The sequence below is a fragment of the Haliotis cracherodii genome, unplaced genomic scaffold (genome assembly GCF_022045235.1).
Source record: "Haliotis cracherodii isolate W230 unplaced genomic scaffold, xgHalCrac1.p SCAF_22, whole genome shotgun sequence".
Taxonomy (NCBI): domain Eukaryota; kingdom Metazoa; phylum Mollusca; class Gastropoda; order Lepetellida; family Haliotidae; genus Haliotis; species Haliotis cracherodii.
Genome location: NW_027266278.1, coordinates 114,989 through 129,837, shown reverse-complemented (window position 1 = coordinate 129,837; position 14,849 = coordinate 114,989). Strand labels below are relative to the sequence as shown.

The window sequence follows — 14,849 nt, the reverse complement described above, 5'->3', positions numbered from 1 at the left end:
TATGACACATCGCTGGAAAGCTTATTCCTTCATCTACGCGCTCGTAACATCGACTGTTTTTTTTTCCGTAGTTATAACAAGCGATTTCATTAGATTAAAATTGGTTTCTAATGACGCTTTCTTGCTGAGATCTGCTACAAGTTTCGTGATTAGTCAATTTTGAGCACGTGACCTAAGGCAGCCAATCAAATTACAGCTGTGATACCAAGCTCGTGTTCGATAAATTAGAGAAGTTTGCGAAAGAATTTTGGTAATTCGTGTTATTCTGAACGTTTTGAGCAGGAAATCACGATTTATATTAAAAATATGGAACTTCGTGAATGTATCGTGCTAGGTTACGAGCTGTGACAAAGATTTTTCATGCATATATTTTTGCATTAAACATCGTGTCCGAGCCGAGAATTCAAGGCGACGAAAGCCGAGATGTCATTTGACTTACATTACATGCGATCGCACGAAAAGATGGAAATAATAACTTAGATGTAAGTTTGATTACTTTTAGACATATTTTTGTTGATTTTATTTATTACTTTGTATAATATATTTAAAGATTTGTTTAAAACGTCTTTATTTTCCTCTTTGACGTGTTCGATGTGGACCCGTTGTCGAAATGTGTGTCTGAGAATTTATATTCAATAACATCGCGGGAAATAGTGAATAATTTTTTAATTTAAAGATAAAAAATGTTAAATTGAAATGGAATATGTATTTCAGACATTGTGAAATGTGATAGATTTAATAAATGAATGACATTACAGGTAGGTCCATAAAAATATATACTACTTTGACGTGACTACGGCTTGGCCGGATAACCGGCCTGCGGTGTCTGGGGACTCGATGCTTCTTGGCCGGATAACCGGCCTACGGTGTTGAAAGAGTTAACTGATGTCTCTCCAGAGATGACTTGCTTGTCACTGAGATCAGGGCCAAGTGATGTCATTAAGTGATGTCTCTCCAGAGATGACTTGCTGTTCACTGAGGTCAGGGCCAAGTGATGTCATTAACTGATGTCTCTCCAGAGGTGACTTGCTTGTCACTGAGATCATGGCCAAGTGATGTCATTAACTGATGTCTCTCCAGAGATGACTTGCTGTTCACTGAGATCAGGGCCAAGTGATGTCATCTACTGATGTCTCTCCAGAGATGATTTGCTCTTCACTGAGATCAGGTCCAAGTGATGTCAATAACTGATGTCTCTCCAGAGGTGACTAGATCGTCACTGAGATCTGGGCCAAGTGATGTCATTAACTGATGTCTCTCCAGAGGTGACTTGCTTGTCACTGAGATCAGGGCCAAGTGATGTCATCTACTGATGTCTCTCCAAAGGTGATATTAATATACAATATTAATTGATGTCTCTCCAGAGATGACTTGCTGTTCACTGAGATCAGGTCCAAGTGATGTCATTAACTGATGTCTCTCCAGAGATAACTTGCTCTTCCCTGAGATCAGGGCCAAGTGATGTCACTACAATATTAATTGATGTCTCTCCAGAGATGACTTGCTGTTCACTGAGATCAGGTCCGAGTGATGTCATTAACTGATGTCTCTCCAGAGATAACTTGCTTGTCACTGAGGTCAGGGCCAAGTGATGTCATTAACTGATGTCTCTCCAGAGATGACTTGCTCTTCACTTAGATCAGGGCCAAGTGATGTCATTAAGTGATGTCTCTCCAGAGATGACTTGCTGTTCACTGAGGTCAGGGCCAAGTGATGTCATTAAGTGATGTCTCTCCAGAGATGACTTGCTGTTCACTGAGGTCAGGGCCAAGTGATGTCATTAACTGATGTCTCCAGAGGTGACTTGCTTGTCACTGAGATCATGGCCAAGTGATGTCATTAAGAGATGTCTCTCCAGAGATGACTTGCTGTTCACTGAGATCAGGGCCAAGCAATGTCATTAATTGATGTCTCTCCAGAGATAACTTGTTCTTCCCCGAGATCAGGGCCAAGTGATGTCATCTACTGATGTCTCTCCAGAGATGACTTGCTCTTCACTGAGATCAGGGCCAAGCAATGTCATTAATTGATGTCTCTCCAGAGATTACTTGCTCTTCACTGAGATCTGGGCCAAGCAATGTCATTAACTGATGTCTCTCCAGAGATGACTTGCTCTTCACTGAGATCAGGGCCAAGCAATGTCATTAATTGATGTCTCTCCAGAGATGACTTGCTTGTCACTGAGGTCAGGGCCAAGTGATGTCATTAAGTGATGTCTCTCCAGAGATGACTTGCTCTTCACTTAGATCAGGGCCAAGTGATGTCATTAAGTGATGTCTCTCCAGAGATGACTTGCTGTTCACTGAGGTCAGGGCCAAGTGATGTCATTAACTGATGTCTCTCCAGAGGTGACTTGCTCTTCACTGAGATCATGGCCAAGTGATGTCATTAAGTGATGTCTCTCCAGAGATGACTTGCTGTTCACTGAGGTCAGGGCCAAGCAATGTCATTAATTGATGTCTCTCCAGAGATAACTTGTTATTCCCCGAGATCAGGGCCAAGTGATGTCATCTACTGATGTCTCTCCAGAGATGACTTGCTCTTCACTGAGATCAGGGCCAAGTGATGTCATTAACTGATGTCTCTCCAGAGATGACTTGCTCTTCACTGAGATCAGGGCCAAGTGATGACATAACAGTGTTAACTGCATGATGTCTCTCTAAAGGCGACATGCTCGTCACCGAGAACAGGGCCAAGTGATGACATAACAGTGTTAACTGATGTCTCTCTAAAGGCGACATGCTCGTGTGTCTTGACTATAAATATCTCAGAGCGAGTTAAGAAGAAAAGCTATCTGTAGACACATGTTCGTTGCGGCTGTCTTTAGTTATTAACTTATTACAACACATTTTGTGATTTTTTAATCAGGGGGGGGGGGTCATTATACGAGCAGTGATGTATTTTAGCAACTGTATCGTCTTGTATCAATACAGAAAAAAACAAGGGCTGTAACGATTCACTGATACCTACTATATCATCGATACTGAAGTACACAGAATACTTGAATTGTCAGTTTGTGAAATCGCGATTAGCTATAAATAGAACAGGAACTAATAGAGTTACCTCCCAAAATGGCAGAAGTAGCACAGCGTCACCTGTAAGCATGGTAGTACATAAGGACGAGGTAGCTCAGGATGCACCAACTAACTAGTAGTATTACATTTAATAAACATCCCTTCATTTGAAAAAGTGTTTTGTTCTTGTGGTTTTCTTTGCAAAATAAATAAATGTATGAAGGAAGAGGTTTTAGAGCTCTATTTCAGTGACTTCATAATGTCTTCCTATTTGATGTGCTGTATCGTGATACCTGTAGTATCATCAGTCTGTATCATGATACGAATCATATGGCAAGATCCCAGGCGGTACGTAGCAGCTCAAGTGACCACCCATGTGGCATGTAGACCTACTGAAACACGAGGGGGAATGAGTAGTGGCGATGAATGCTGGTGTGTGAGCCTGGCGTGGTGTTCACACAGGTCAGGGTGCTTTACTCAGAGTTGTCTCCCTTCCATCATGATGAGGATTTTCACTCGTGGTTACCTGTGATTGGGACGATTCCTGAACAAGTCTGGGTACTGTCAGTTTTATTTCTATCCAAGTTGATGAAGTTGACCTGTCAAGTATAGTCAAGTCCTAAGTACCTTTCTAATCAGCCTTAAATCTAGCATTGAGCTGGTCGAGTGGTTATCACATATGAAGATTAAATATATATACAATTATTCATCAACAAGCTTAGGACATCCACATGAGACATTTGGAATTTATGTAAAATATCAAAGTAGCAACAGTATCTTTCATATTTTGAAAAAATAATTATCAGAAGTAATATAGAGATCATAGAACAAGCATCTGTGTCATCCTAATTTTACAAAAATTGTCTGGAAATTTTTGTATTTCCCGAGCGAGAGCGAGGTTTATGCCTGAATTCTTACACAAGATTCATAAAATCAGTATGACGCACATGCGTGTTTAATAATTTCGTTATTACTCATTATTTCTTAATCTTCTTGCGCACCCCTTTAGAAAAATGCACTGATCGCGACAGCTATCTTAGAAAACCTGAGTTATGATGATGTCCACTATCTTCAGCTTTAATGTTGTTTCCAGACTAGTAAGACGTCTCTCTGACCTTCTGTCATGATAAGATTCGAATGACGGAAGCATTTTCACTAGTGCACATTTGATTTTTGTGAACCCTGTTATTTCTAACCCTATGGTAAATAAAGTTAACTAACCAATGCCCAGAGAATATATTTTGAACAACTACATTTTGGAAATATTATTTATTATTCTTATTTCTTTTGATGCATGACTCACAGTCTCTGTCTTTCTGTGTTTTTTAAAGCTTAGTCATAGTCATCATGGTCATAGCATATTTTCTGCAGCAAACTGTATACTTGTAGGATTATAATTAATGTAGGTTTTTATTCATATTTTGATATTTTCATAAAACATGGGTAGGTATATGGTGCAATATGAAACTCCCTGGTAGCCATTTCCTTCAGTTACCATGGAGACCCGTGAAGATCCGGGGTAGAATAGGTCTTCAGCAACCCATGTTTGTCATGAAAGTTGACGATGCTTGTCGTAACGGGCAACTAACGTGATCGGGTGGTCGGACTCGCTGACTCGGTTGATGCATGTCATCATATCCCAATTGCATGGTTCGATGCTCATGATGTTAATCACTGGATTGTCTGGTCCAGGCTTGATTATTTACAGACCGCTGTCATTATAGCTGGAATACTGCTGAGTGCGATGTTAATCAACAAGTAAACAAAACAAACAGTTAATTGGGACCTTTTTTCAAACTGTTTAATGTGTGATGGGACGTTCCACTGTTGTATGCGAGCAAGCTCTGCATGTGGATGATATGTGTACCTCTACTGTTGAAGATTTCAATCTAAGCCAAGATTTTCATCTTATTCCAAGCTGTCATGCCATCGCGCTAAGATTGGATTGTGCTAGTAGAATAAGACTTAGGTGTGGCGATTGTAAAGTTGATAGTGACTAAGATTATCTTGTACAAGCCGGCCCTCATATTATGACCACAGTTGCCATGGTAACCTCTCATTGGGATTATTGCTGAAAGAATCTGCTTCAGAGAAAAGCTGAAACAGTTTTCAAAGAGTCTAAATAAGTCCTTTGAAATTGTTGTAATCTGGCAAAATTAATTTATCTTCTATCCCAAACACTCACCTGATATTTTACACAAGGCTCCAAGGTACTTGACTGCTCGTTAACACAAGGCTCCAAGATACTTGACTGCTCGTTAACACAAGGCTCCAGAAGTTGCACCTGTGGCTTGACAATCCCAGTTATCAGCTGCGTGATGTGTGGGCAAGTTAATAGATCAGCAGGTCCCTTGTGCGAATGTTTCATGTGTAGTCAAGTTGGCTACCTGTTCGTGTATATCTAAGCTGCATTCATATTGATTAAATGAAAACTTTCTTCCAACCTAGATGGAAGTTGATATTAATGTCGGCCTCTTCAAGGGCAGCCTGGTCCGCCCACCTCATGATACGCCCTCGACCATACAGACAGTCCTCTCCTGTAATGTTAATTATTTATGGTTATTATACGAGGTTTGCTAAGAGTGTCTGCTGGGTAGTTTATTACTGTTGATAACCCTAAACATGTTGACCTGAAAATAAGGACTTTATAAGGGCTGCTCACACAGTGCGTTGTGTTGTTGTGTGGAGAGTTAATCGGCCGTCGCTGCGTGAAGCTGCTTGTCAGCTCATTGATCAGGGTGACATGCATCATTGATTTTTAATCTTGCCAGCATCTCATGAATGGCGTGGTAGCTAAAGTGGTGTGTTACAGCTTTCTTGATTTGTGGATGAAAGACTTATTGGAACAGGGTGAAATTGTGCATGCATTTCTGTCCATGCTCGGAGTAGAGCAGCTGTGTTCTTCATCGAGATGTGTGTGTTCCTAACCAAGTTTGTTTTTTTACCAAGATATGGGCTCTTTACCAAGATGTGTCTTTCTTATTGAGATACAATGTATGTGTGTTCTTTAATGAGATGTGTTTGTTCTTTAATGAGATGTGTTCCTTACCGAGATGTGTGTTCTTTACTAAAATGTCCATTCTTCACCAAGATGTTTGTTCTTTACTGAGATATGTGTGTTCTTTAAGAAGGTTGGTTCTTTATGCGTTCTTAACCAAGATATGCGTTCTTTACTGAGATATTTGTGTTCCTTAATGAGATGTGTTCCTTAATGAGATGTGTTCTTTACAGAGATATGTGTGTTCTTTAAAAAGGTTGGTTCTATATGCTTTCTTTACCAAGATGTGCGTTCTTAAATGAGATATTTGTGTTCCTTAATGAGATGTGTTCTTTACAGAGATATGTGTGTTCTTTAAGAAGGTTGGTTCTTTATGCGTTCTTTACCAAGATGTGCATTCTTTACTGAGTTATGTGTGTTCCTTAATGAGATGTGTTCTTTACAGAGATATGTGTGTTCTTGAAGAAGGTTGGTTCTTTATGCGTTCTTTACCAAGATGTGCATTCTTTACTGAGTTATGTGTGTTCCTTAATGAGATGTGTTCTTTACAGAGATATGTGTGTTCTTGAAGAAGGTTGGTTCTTTATGTGTTATGTGTTACCAAGATGTGCCTTCTTTACCGAGATATGTGTGTTTTTTACGAAGGTTGTGTGTTCGTTACCGAGATATGTGTCCAGTGAGATTGATTCTTTATAAAGATTGGTTATTTACTGGGATGTGTGTAGGCAATACTGGGATGTGTGTATGTAGGCAATACTGGGATGTGTGTAGGCAATACTGGGATGTGTGTAGGTAATACTGGGATGTGTGTAGGCAATACTGGGATGTGTGTAGGCAATACTGGGATGTGTGTAGGTAATACTGGGATGTGTGTAGTCAATACTGGGATGTGTGTAGGCAATACTGGGATGTGTGTAGGCAATACTGGGATGTGTGTAGGTAATACTAGGATGTGTGTAGTCAATACTGGGACGTGTGTAGGCAATACTGGGATGTGTGTAGGCAATACTGGGATGTGTGTAGGCAATACTGGGATGTGTGTAGGCAATACTGGGATGTGTGTAGGCATTACTAAGATCAAGTGTTTGTAAGCAATACAGAGGTTCTCACATATATAGTATTTATCAGGTATTTAAGATTCCCTGGTATGTTGGATTCTCAGGTAAGTCAAGTTCTCAGGTATGAAATTCTCAATTATGTAAGATTCTCAGATGTGAGATTCTCAATTATGTGAGATTCTCAGGTGTGTTAGATTCTCAATTATGTAAGATTCTCAGGTGTGAGATTCTCAATTACCCTATTAGACGTAATAAGCGCCCTGCTCTTATTAGCGCTCACGGCGATATTTGCAAATATAATGGCGAGTGAACAATCTCAATTAGCACACTTCTGATTGATCAATGTACCCAAGACTTATTTATTCGTGTATAATATGCACTCGTGTGTTATATGCATCCTTAATTAAGGGCAATTAAATTCTGGAAAAATGTATCTGGCGTGTATAATTCGCACATTGTACTTTTCTTTTGTATCATTTCAGGCTGTAAGCAAAAACCACAAAATTCACGATCTTTCAACTCTTTCACCAAAATTATATTCTAATAAGGGCCCCCTATTTCTAATTTTGAGAGCGCCCTGGGCGCTTATTACGTCGAATACGTTGTGTAAGATTCTCAGGTGTGAGATTCTCAGGTATGTCAGATTCTCAGGTGTGAGATTCTCATGGGTGAGATTCTCATGGGTGAGATTCTCAGATGTTTCAGATACTCAGGTATGTTAGATTCTCAGATGTGTAAAATTCTCAGGTATAAGAGGGTTCTCAATTATGTAAGATTCTCAGGTATGTAAAATTCTCAGGTGTGAGATTCTCAGGTTTGTCAGATTCTCAGGTGTATGATTCTGAGGTTTGTCAGATTCTCAGGGTTGAGATTCTCAGGGTTGTGATTCTCAGGTTTGTCAGATTCCCAGGTGTAAGATTCACAGATATGTCAGATTCTCAGGTTTGTCAGATTTTCAGGTATGTCAGATTCTCAGGGTTGAGATTCTCAGGGTTGTGATTCTCAGGTTTGTCAGATTCCCAGGTGTAAGATTCACAGATATGTCAGATTCTCAGGTTTGTCAGATTTTCAGGTATGTCAGATTCTCAGGGTTGAGATTCTCAGGTTTGTCAGATTCTCAGGTATGTCACATTCTCAGGGTTGAGATTCTCAGGGTTGTGATTCTCAGGTTTGTCAGATTCCCAGGTGTAAGATTCACAGATATGTCAGATTCTCAGGTGTGTCAGATTTTCAGGTATGTCAGATTCTCAGGGTTGAGATTCTCAGGTTTGTCAGATTCTCAGGTGTAAGATTCTCAGGTATGTCAGATTTTCAGGTATGTGTGATTCTCAGGTGTTAGTGATTCTCAGGTATGTAAAATTCTCAGGTGTGAGATTCTCAGGTTTGTCAGATTCACAGATATGTAAGATTCTCAGGTATGTGAGGGGTTTACTGTGGTTAATTATGGCAGGCTTGTTATTTCTTATATTTTGCAAAATTAGAATTTTCTCAAAGTAAAAACAAGAAAGAAAGTAAATGCTGTTCGCAAATGAAATAAGATCACTGATCTTCAGCCTGATGACTGGTGTGACTTGATCCAAATTTGGTTAGCCATGGCTTTGAATATTGACAGTCCAGTATTGCAAATATTCCTCAGTCGCTAGGGAGGTTTGATGATTGAAATGTTCCATGTATCACTGATGACACTTTCTGAACAATGATGTCTTTGTGTTCCCCCAGCTACAATGCTTCAGTAGCTATGATACTGTTTATCTCGTATTGACCAAGCTGCCGGCGCCGGCGGAGTGGAGGAATGGCTGGCATGGTGTTGAGCTGGCTGGGTGATTGTGCCACAGCCACACTGGGTGGAGAAAGGGTTACACGTATAATGGAGCATTGTTATGATGATCGATTCCTGGGTATTGTGGTAGCGATAGATTTTACTCAAGTATCAGCAATAGCAACTATTTTAGACTACTAGTCCTTATAATGATAACATATAGCAAAACTCTTAAAAATGGTAAATTTCTAACTTGTTTGATAGTTTGATTACTTAGAAGTTGACGGATGACAAGATAGACACATTTTTTATGGATAACAACTTCTTTAATACTGTAAAAAGCGACGTTTCGGTATAGATCCTTATACCGTTGTCAAGCAAGACTGAATGAGGGTACTTACTTACTTACTTACTTACTTTTGAGAATTAACGTGCGCTTTCCGACTGATGCGTATTTCGCACACGGGCCCAGCCAGGCCATTTAATGTGTTTCCGAAAGGGGCGAAGGTGGTCTGTGCAACCCAAGAGGGGGCTTTAGGGGTTGCTTATATATAATTTGGGAATTTTGAGATTTGGAATAGATGCCGATGGGGTTGGGGAGAAGAACTAAGGGAGCTGGGTATGGTGGATGTTTGTTGTTTATGTGATTTGGTAGGTTATTATGTTTTTAGATGCGTTTTATAAGTTCCGTTTTGATTAAGAATACGCCTAAGGCCTTGAAGTTTTCTAGTTTATTTTGTGGGTTTAGTATTGCTTCTAGAGTGAGAGCCTTGTTTAGATTGAGGGTGGTTTGTAATGCGGTTCGATGTGTTTGGTAGTGTGTGCAGTGGATGAGTGGTTGTTCTGGGGTTTCTAGTTGTTTGCAGTGTGGGCAGTTACCTGTAGTGTGTTTTTTTATTTTTTTTAGGTGGTTATTTAGGTTGGTGTGTCCTGTTTGGAGTTTAGTGATTACTCTGTCGATTTTTTTTGATGGATGGAGAATTTTTGGTTTGGTTAGTGGTTTGCTGAGCACTTTTTTGATTTGGCTATTTGAGTTTAGATTTAGGTTATGCCATTTTTTTGTGATTTTTTGTTTGTTTACACTTTTAATTTCTGATTTTGAGATGGGTAAGTTTAAGCTTATTTCTGGGATTTTGAGGGATAGTTTAGCTGCTTTATCGGCGTTTTCATTACCGCATATTCCTATGTGGGCGGGTATCCACAAGAAGGTTATTTGTTTGCCTGCCTTAGTTAGGTCGTTGGAGCTTTTAAGTATTTGATTAATTAATTTAGGTCGGTTTTTGGTATTTTTGTTTTGGAGGGCTTGCAGTCCACTTAGGGAGTCGGTGAGTATTAGGATTTTTTTGTGGTTTTTGGATTCTTGATTGTGGAGGGCTGAGGCCATGCCCATTAGTTCTGCTGTGAATATTGATTGGTTATTTGGGTGTCGGAAGGATTGTGTGGTTTTAGTTGGTTGTGTGGAATGGACTCTGAAACCCGTGTGTTTGGAGGTTGGATCTGAGGATCCGTCCGTGTAAATGTGACACCAATTTGGCCAATTTTTGTGTATGTATGCTAGTTTGGTAGTTTTAGCTATGTTTGGGTCGGTTTGTTTATTTATTTGGCTAGCTAGTGTTGTGTCTATTTTGGGTATTTTAAGTTTAGGGGTGAAGATATTTGATTGTTTGCAGTTTTGTTTAAGATTTTTAATTTGGTGTTCATTTAGGTAGTTTGTTATTCTTTGGGATATTGGGGTAAGTAAGGGGTGTTTACGAGCTAGAGCCTGGTTTTTAGGGCTGATGTTTTGGTTTTTTAAGTTTTGGATGAGAGGGTTTGATTGGGAAGCGGCCCAGAAATTTAAGCTTAGCTGTTCCCTGTGTAGACTTAGTGGCATTTCTCCTGTTAAGGCCTGAAGTGAGGTGTAGGAGGTGCCATGTTGGGAGCGTGTAATGAGTTTGAGAGCCTGATATTGTATTGAGTCAAGTTTTTTAGATAGAGAGTTGTTTAGGGTGTTGTAAATGGCGCAGCCGTAGTTTTAGTTTTGATCTAATTAGGGATATGTAGAGAGAGAGGAGAGTATCTTTGGAGGCTCCACAGTTAGAGCCAGTTAGGCATCTTAGGGTGTTTAGGTCTTTACTGCATTTAGTTGTTAGGTTTTGGATGTGAGCATCCCAGGTGAGATGTTCATCGAAAAAAAGTCCTAAGAATTTGGTTTGTTTTTGAAATTTGATTGTTTGATTGTTTAGCTGGAGGATTGGGGAGGCGGGTTTCATGTTTTTATGTTTGAATACTATTCCTGTTGTTTTTTCTGAGTTAAGGGAGAAGCCCCATTTGTCAGCCCATTGTTGTATTTTATTAAGAGATTTTTGGAGTACATTTTGGGCCATTTTCATGCTTTTAGTGCGGATCCAGATGGCTCCATCATCTGCGAATTTTGATGTGTTTACTTTAGGGGATAGGCCCTCGAATAGATCGTTTATCATTATATTGAAGAGGGTGGGGCTGAGGATACTGCCCTGTGGAGTGCCATTTTCGAGGGGACATTGGTCCGATAGAGTTTGGTCTATACCCACGGTTATTTTACGATTGTTTAGGAAGTCCTGGATGTAGTTTATTATCTGACCTTTGAGTCCTATTTTTTTAATTTTTTGTATTAGCCCATCGTGCCATACCATGTCGAAAGCTTTAGAGAAGTCTAAGAAGATGCCTGTGGTATATTGTTTATTTAGTTGTCCCATTCTTAATATCTTGTTCTAGTCGGGCGAGGTTATCTAGGGTTGAGCGGCCAGGAGTGAAACCGCTTTGATCTGGGTTTATGATGTTATTTTGGGTTAAGTAATGTTGTAATCTATATTTAGCCATTGATTCCATTACTTTACATACGTTTGAAGTTAGGGATATTGGTCTATATGAGTTAGCTTGATTAGCTGGTTTATTAGGTTTAGGGATTGGTATGACTAGGGCCTGCTTCCAGGGAGTAGGAACCTGTCCGTTTAGGTAGATGAGATTGTATAGTTTGAGTAGTGCCTGGAGTAGTTTTAGGGGGAGTTTTTTAATTATTTGGTAAGAGGTTAGGTCTAATCCTGGGGCTGTGCCCATTTTCCTGTTTTGGATTACGTGGAGGAGCTCCTCCATTGTGTAGGGTTGATTTATTTCTAGATTGTTATTGTTTGGTTCTTTTGTGGGTCTGTTTTCTGTTTTAAGTTTATCTTGGAATTTTTGGCTGAAGTTGCTGTTACTGCTAACAGCCGAAATGTGGTTGGCGAGATTATTTGCTTTTTGGGCGGGGTTGGTTGAGTTGTTAATGTTAGGGGTTTTTTTTATGTCGTTTTAAGCCTCTAATGGCGTGGATTTTGCGCCAGACCGTTCTGGCATCTGTACGGTTATTTATACCTTCGCAGAATTTTTTCAGTCTCTACTTTTGGCTATTTGGACTAGTTTTTGAACCTGGTGGTTTAGTTCGTGGGCTATGTTTAAATGAACGAGGGACATAGTGCAGAATATATATAGCAAGTAGAGGATTAACAGTAGAGGATTAACAGTAACAACAAGGGCATACATGAGTGGGATAACATAGGTAGGTGTGACAACAAAGGGATTATGCTATCACAACATGATGGACAGAAAACACATAGCTAGAAGCTAATGGGGGCATGAAGCCAATAAACAGGTGATTATTGTTTGATGAGTTCATAGTAGGCGGATGGGATGAAATAGCCTTGATCTCTGTTGATTGATGGCTTGTGGCGGCGAATGTGGACTGCTTCTGTTAGTTTTCTTTTGGTGAAATCATGGAGGTTGTTGGCGAGGATTTGGACGTTGTCCCAGTTGATGATGTGATTGGGACAGTTGATGATATGGTCCGAGATAGCTGATGTGCTGTCGGATTTGATGGTGGAGGTTTTATGTTCTTTCATTCTGGTGTTGATGGGGCGGGATGTTTCACCTACGTAAGATTGCCCACAGTTGCAGTCAATTTTGTAGACTACACCTTTAGCCTCTTGGGGTTTGGTTGTGTTCCTGCCGTTGGCTCTTAGCAGGGTGTTGAGGGAGTTGGAGCTGGTGAAGTGGGTGTCGATGTCGGCTTGCTGTTTGAGGAGGCGGCTGATGATGTGGGAGGCTTTTCTTATGAACGGGAGGGCGATGCGGAAGGGCGCTGATTCGGGTTTAAGGGTCGCAGGTCTGGGTGTGGGATAGAGTACAGAGGCGAGGACTTTGTCGACTAGTTTGGCTTGATAATTGTTGAGTTGGGTGAAGACTTGGCGGAGGTGTGCGATCTCAGGTTTGGGGTCAGCAGAGGAAAGGTTGATGGCACGTTTGGTAAGGGTGGAGATGATGCCAGTCTTGGTTCTAAGAGGGTGGTTAGAGTTGAAGTGGATATACTGGTCGGTGTGGGTGGGCACTGGTTTGGATTCTGTTGGCTGAGTTTCTACAGACGAGGATATCTAGGAAGGGTAGTTGGTTGTCCTTTTCTGTTTCGATGGTGAACTGTACTCTACATGACCCACTTCGAACAGCAAGCCCTCACAACATCACCCATCCAACCTATTTGCTGGTACAGGAAAGTTGACGACACCTTTGTCATCCTCAAACAAGACCAAGACCCAACCCTGCTACTACAACATCTTAACCAACAACACCCCCGAGTACAGTTCACCATCGAAACAGAAAAGGACAACCAACTACCCTTCCTAGATGTCCTCGTCTCTAGAAGCCCAGCTGACAGAATCCAAACCAGCGTCTACCGGAAGCCCACCCACACCGCTCAAAAAGTTATCTGGAGCTCTGAACATCTTTAGGATTTTCTTGATGACTCAGTGAATGTCGTAGAGTGAATGGGTGCAGGCACCGAGCATGGTGACGAGTAGATTCTGTAAAATATACGAAGGCTGGCTGAAGTGTTATAAGCCTAACTGTGAAAGACCCGTATCAAGTCGATGGTTTTCCTTTATTTCTCCACATAGTCCCCTTCCAGGTTTACACACTTTTGCCAGCGATGCTGCAAGGTCTGGATGCCGGTCAAGAAGAAATTTTCTTCAGCCACCCTAAAAAAGTCATTCACAGTGGAAATGACGTCATCAATACTAGGAAAATGGCGACCGGCTAGTTCCTTTTTCATTTTGGGAAATAGGTGAAAGTCAGACGGGGCCAAATCGGGTGAATAAGGGGGATGGTCACTGAGTTTGAAGCCACAATCATGTCATGCACCAGGGGAATGTTTTCCCGAATGGTTACTGTTGAAGGCCTTCCTGGACGCGGGTCATCGTCAAGGCTCTCTATGCCATGCTTGAATTCCGCAGTCCACTTCTTTACTCTGGAAAAAGAAGGGGCATCATCCCCTAAAGTGGAGACCATGTCAGCATGTATCTGTGTTGGAGTTAGCCCTTTCAGTTGCAGGTACTTGATGACTGCCCTATAGCCAGTTTAATCCATTTCTGGTGATTTCAATGGGTAGGTTCACAAGATGGTCTGGTACAAAGACAATAATAACACTACAGTTGCAGTTCTTATGTCTATGATTTATTCAATGATTGATTGTACTTGTTGATGGCAAAAGTTTGTTTCAATCCGATTGAGATATCCATCCCTTTTATGTCCCTCCTATTGACCAATCAGATTCCTCCTCTCATATCACTTGCCTTTGCTACAAACAAATCATTTGAACACCTAGATAGAAATCATGAAAATATTTGGAAAATATCTGTTGACGCTCAATTGACAGTACACATCCTTTTCAAATCCTGCAGTCGACCAAATTCGGGGCGTTGAAATCCATGTTGTTTATGAACAGGATTTCTAGTTTGTTACACAATTTTGATTGGACTATGCATAGACTCATTTGTCCAGCTAAAATGTAACTCCTGAATTCCAGCCAAGGTCGGCCAGGGTGGAAACTGGACTTCTTTAGTCAGTTAACTCCCTTGACTCAAGAAGATGATGGTTCCCTCATCCAGTGGGAGTGTTGACAGTTTCTTTAGTCAGTTAACTCCCTTGACTCAAGAAGATGATGGTTCCCTCATTTCAGTGGGAGTGTTGACAGT

At 40.8% G+C, this 14,849-nt stretch overlaps 1 protein-coding gene across 4 annotated transcripts in view; it reads left to right on the top strand.

The window, feature by feature from the left end:
- Nucleotides 1-14,849, top strand: part of LOC139471233 (nephrocystin-4-like) — an 89,449-nt gene that overhangs the window by 9,092 nt on the left and 65,508 nt on the right. Inside the window, exon 1 of one of the 4 annotated variants that reach the window (XM_071253522.1) lies at nucleotides 5,782-5,815. The exons of 1 other annotated variant lie outside the window; for it this stretch is intronic. The gene's annotated coding sequence lies outside the window, so the exon portion shown is untranslated. Of the gene's footprint in view, nucleotides 1-5,781; nucleotides 5,816-5,910; nucleotides 5,928-14,849 lie in introns of those variants that run through there. 2 more of the 4 variants (XM_071253526.1, XM_071253523.1) reach the window with 2 other exon arrangements.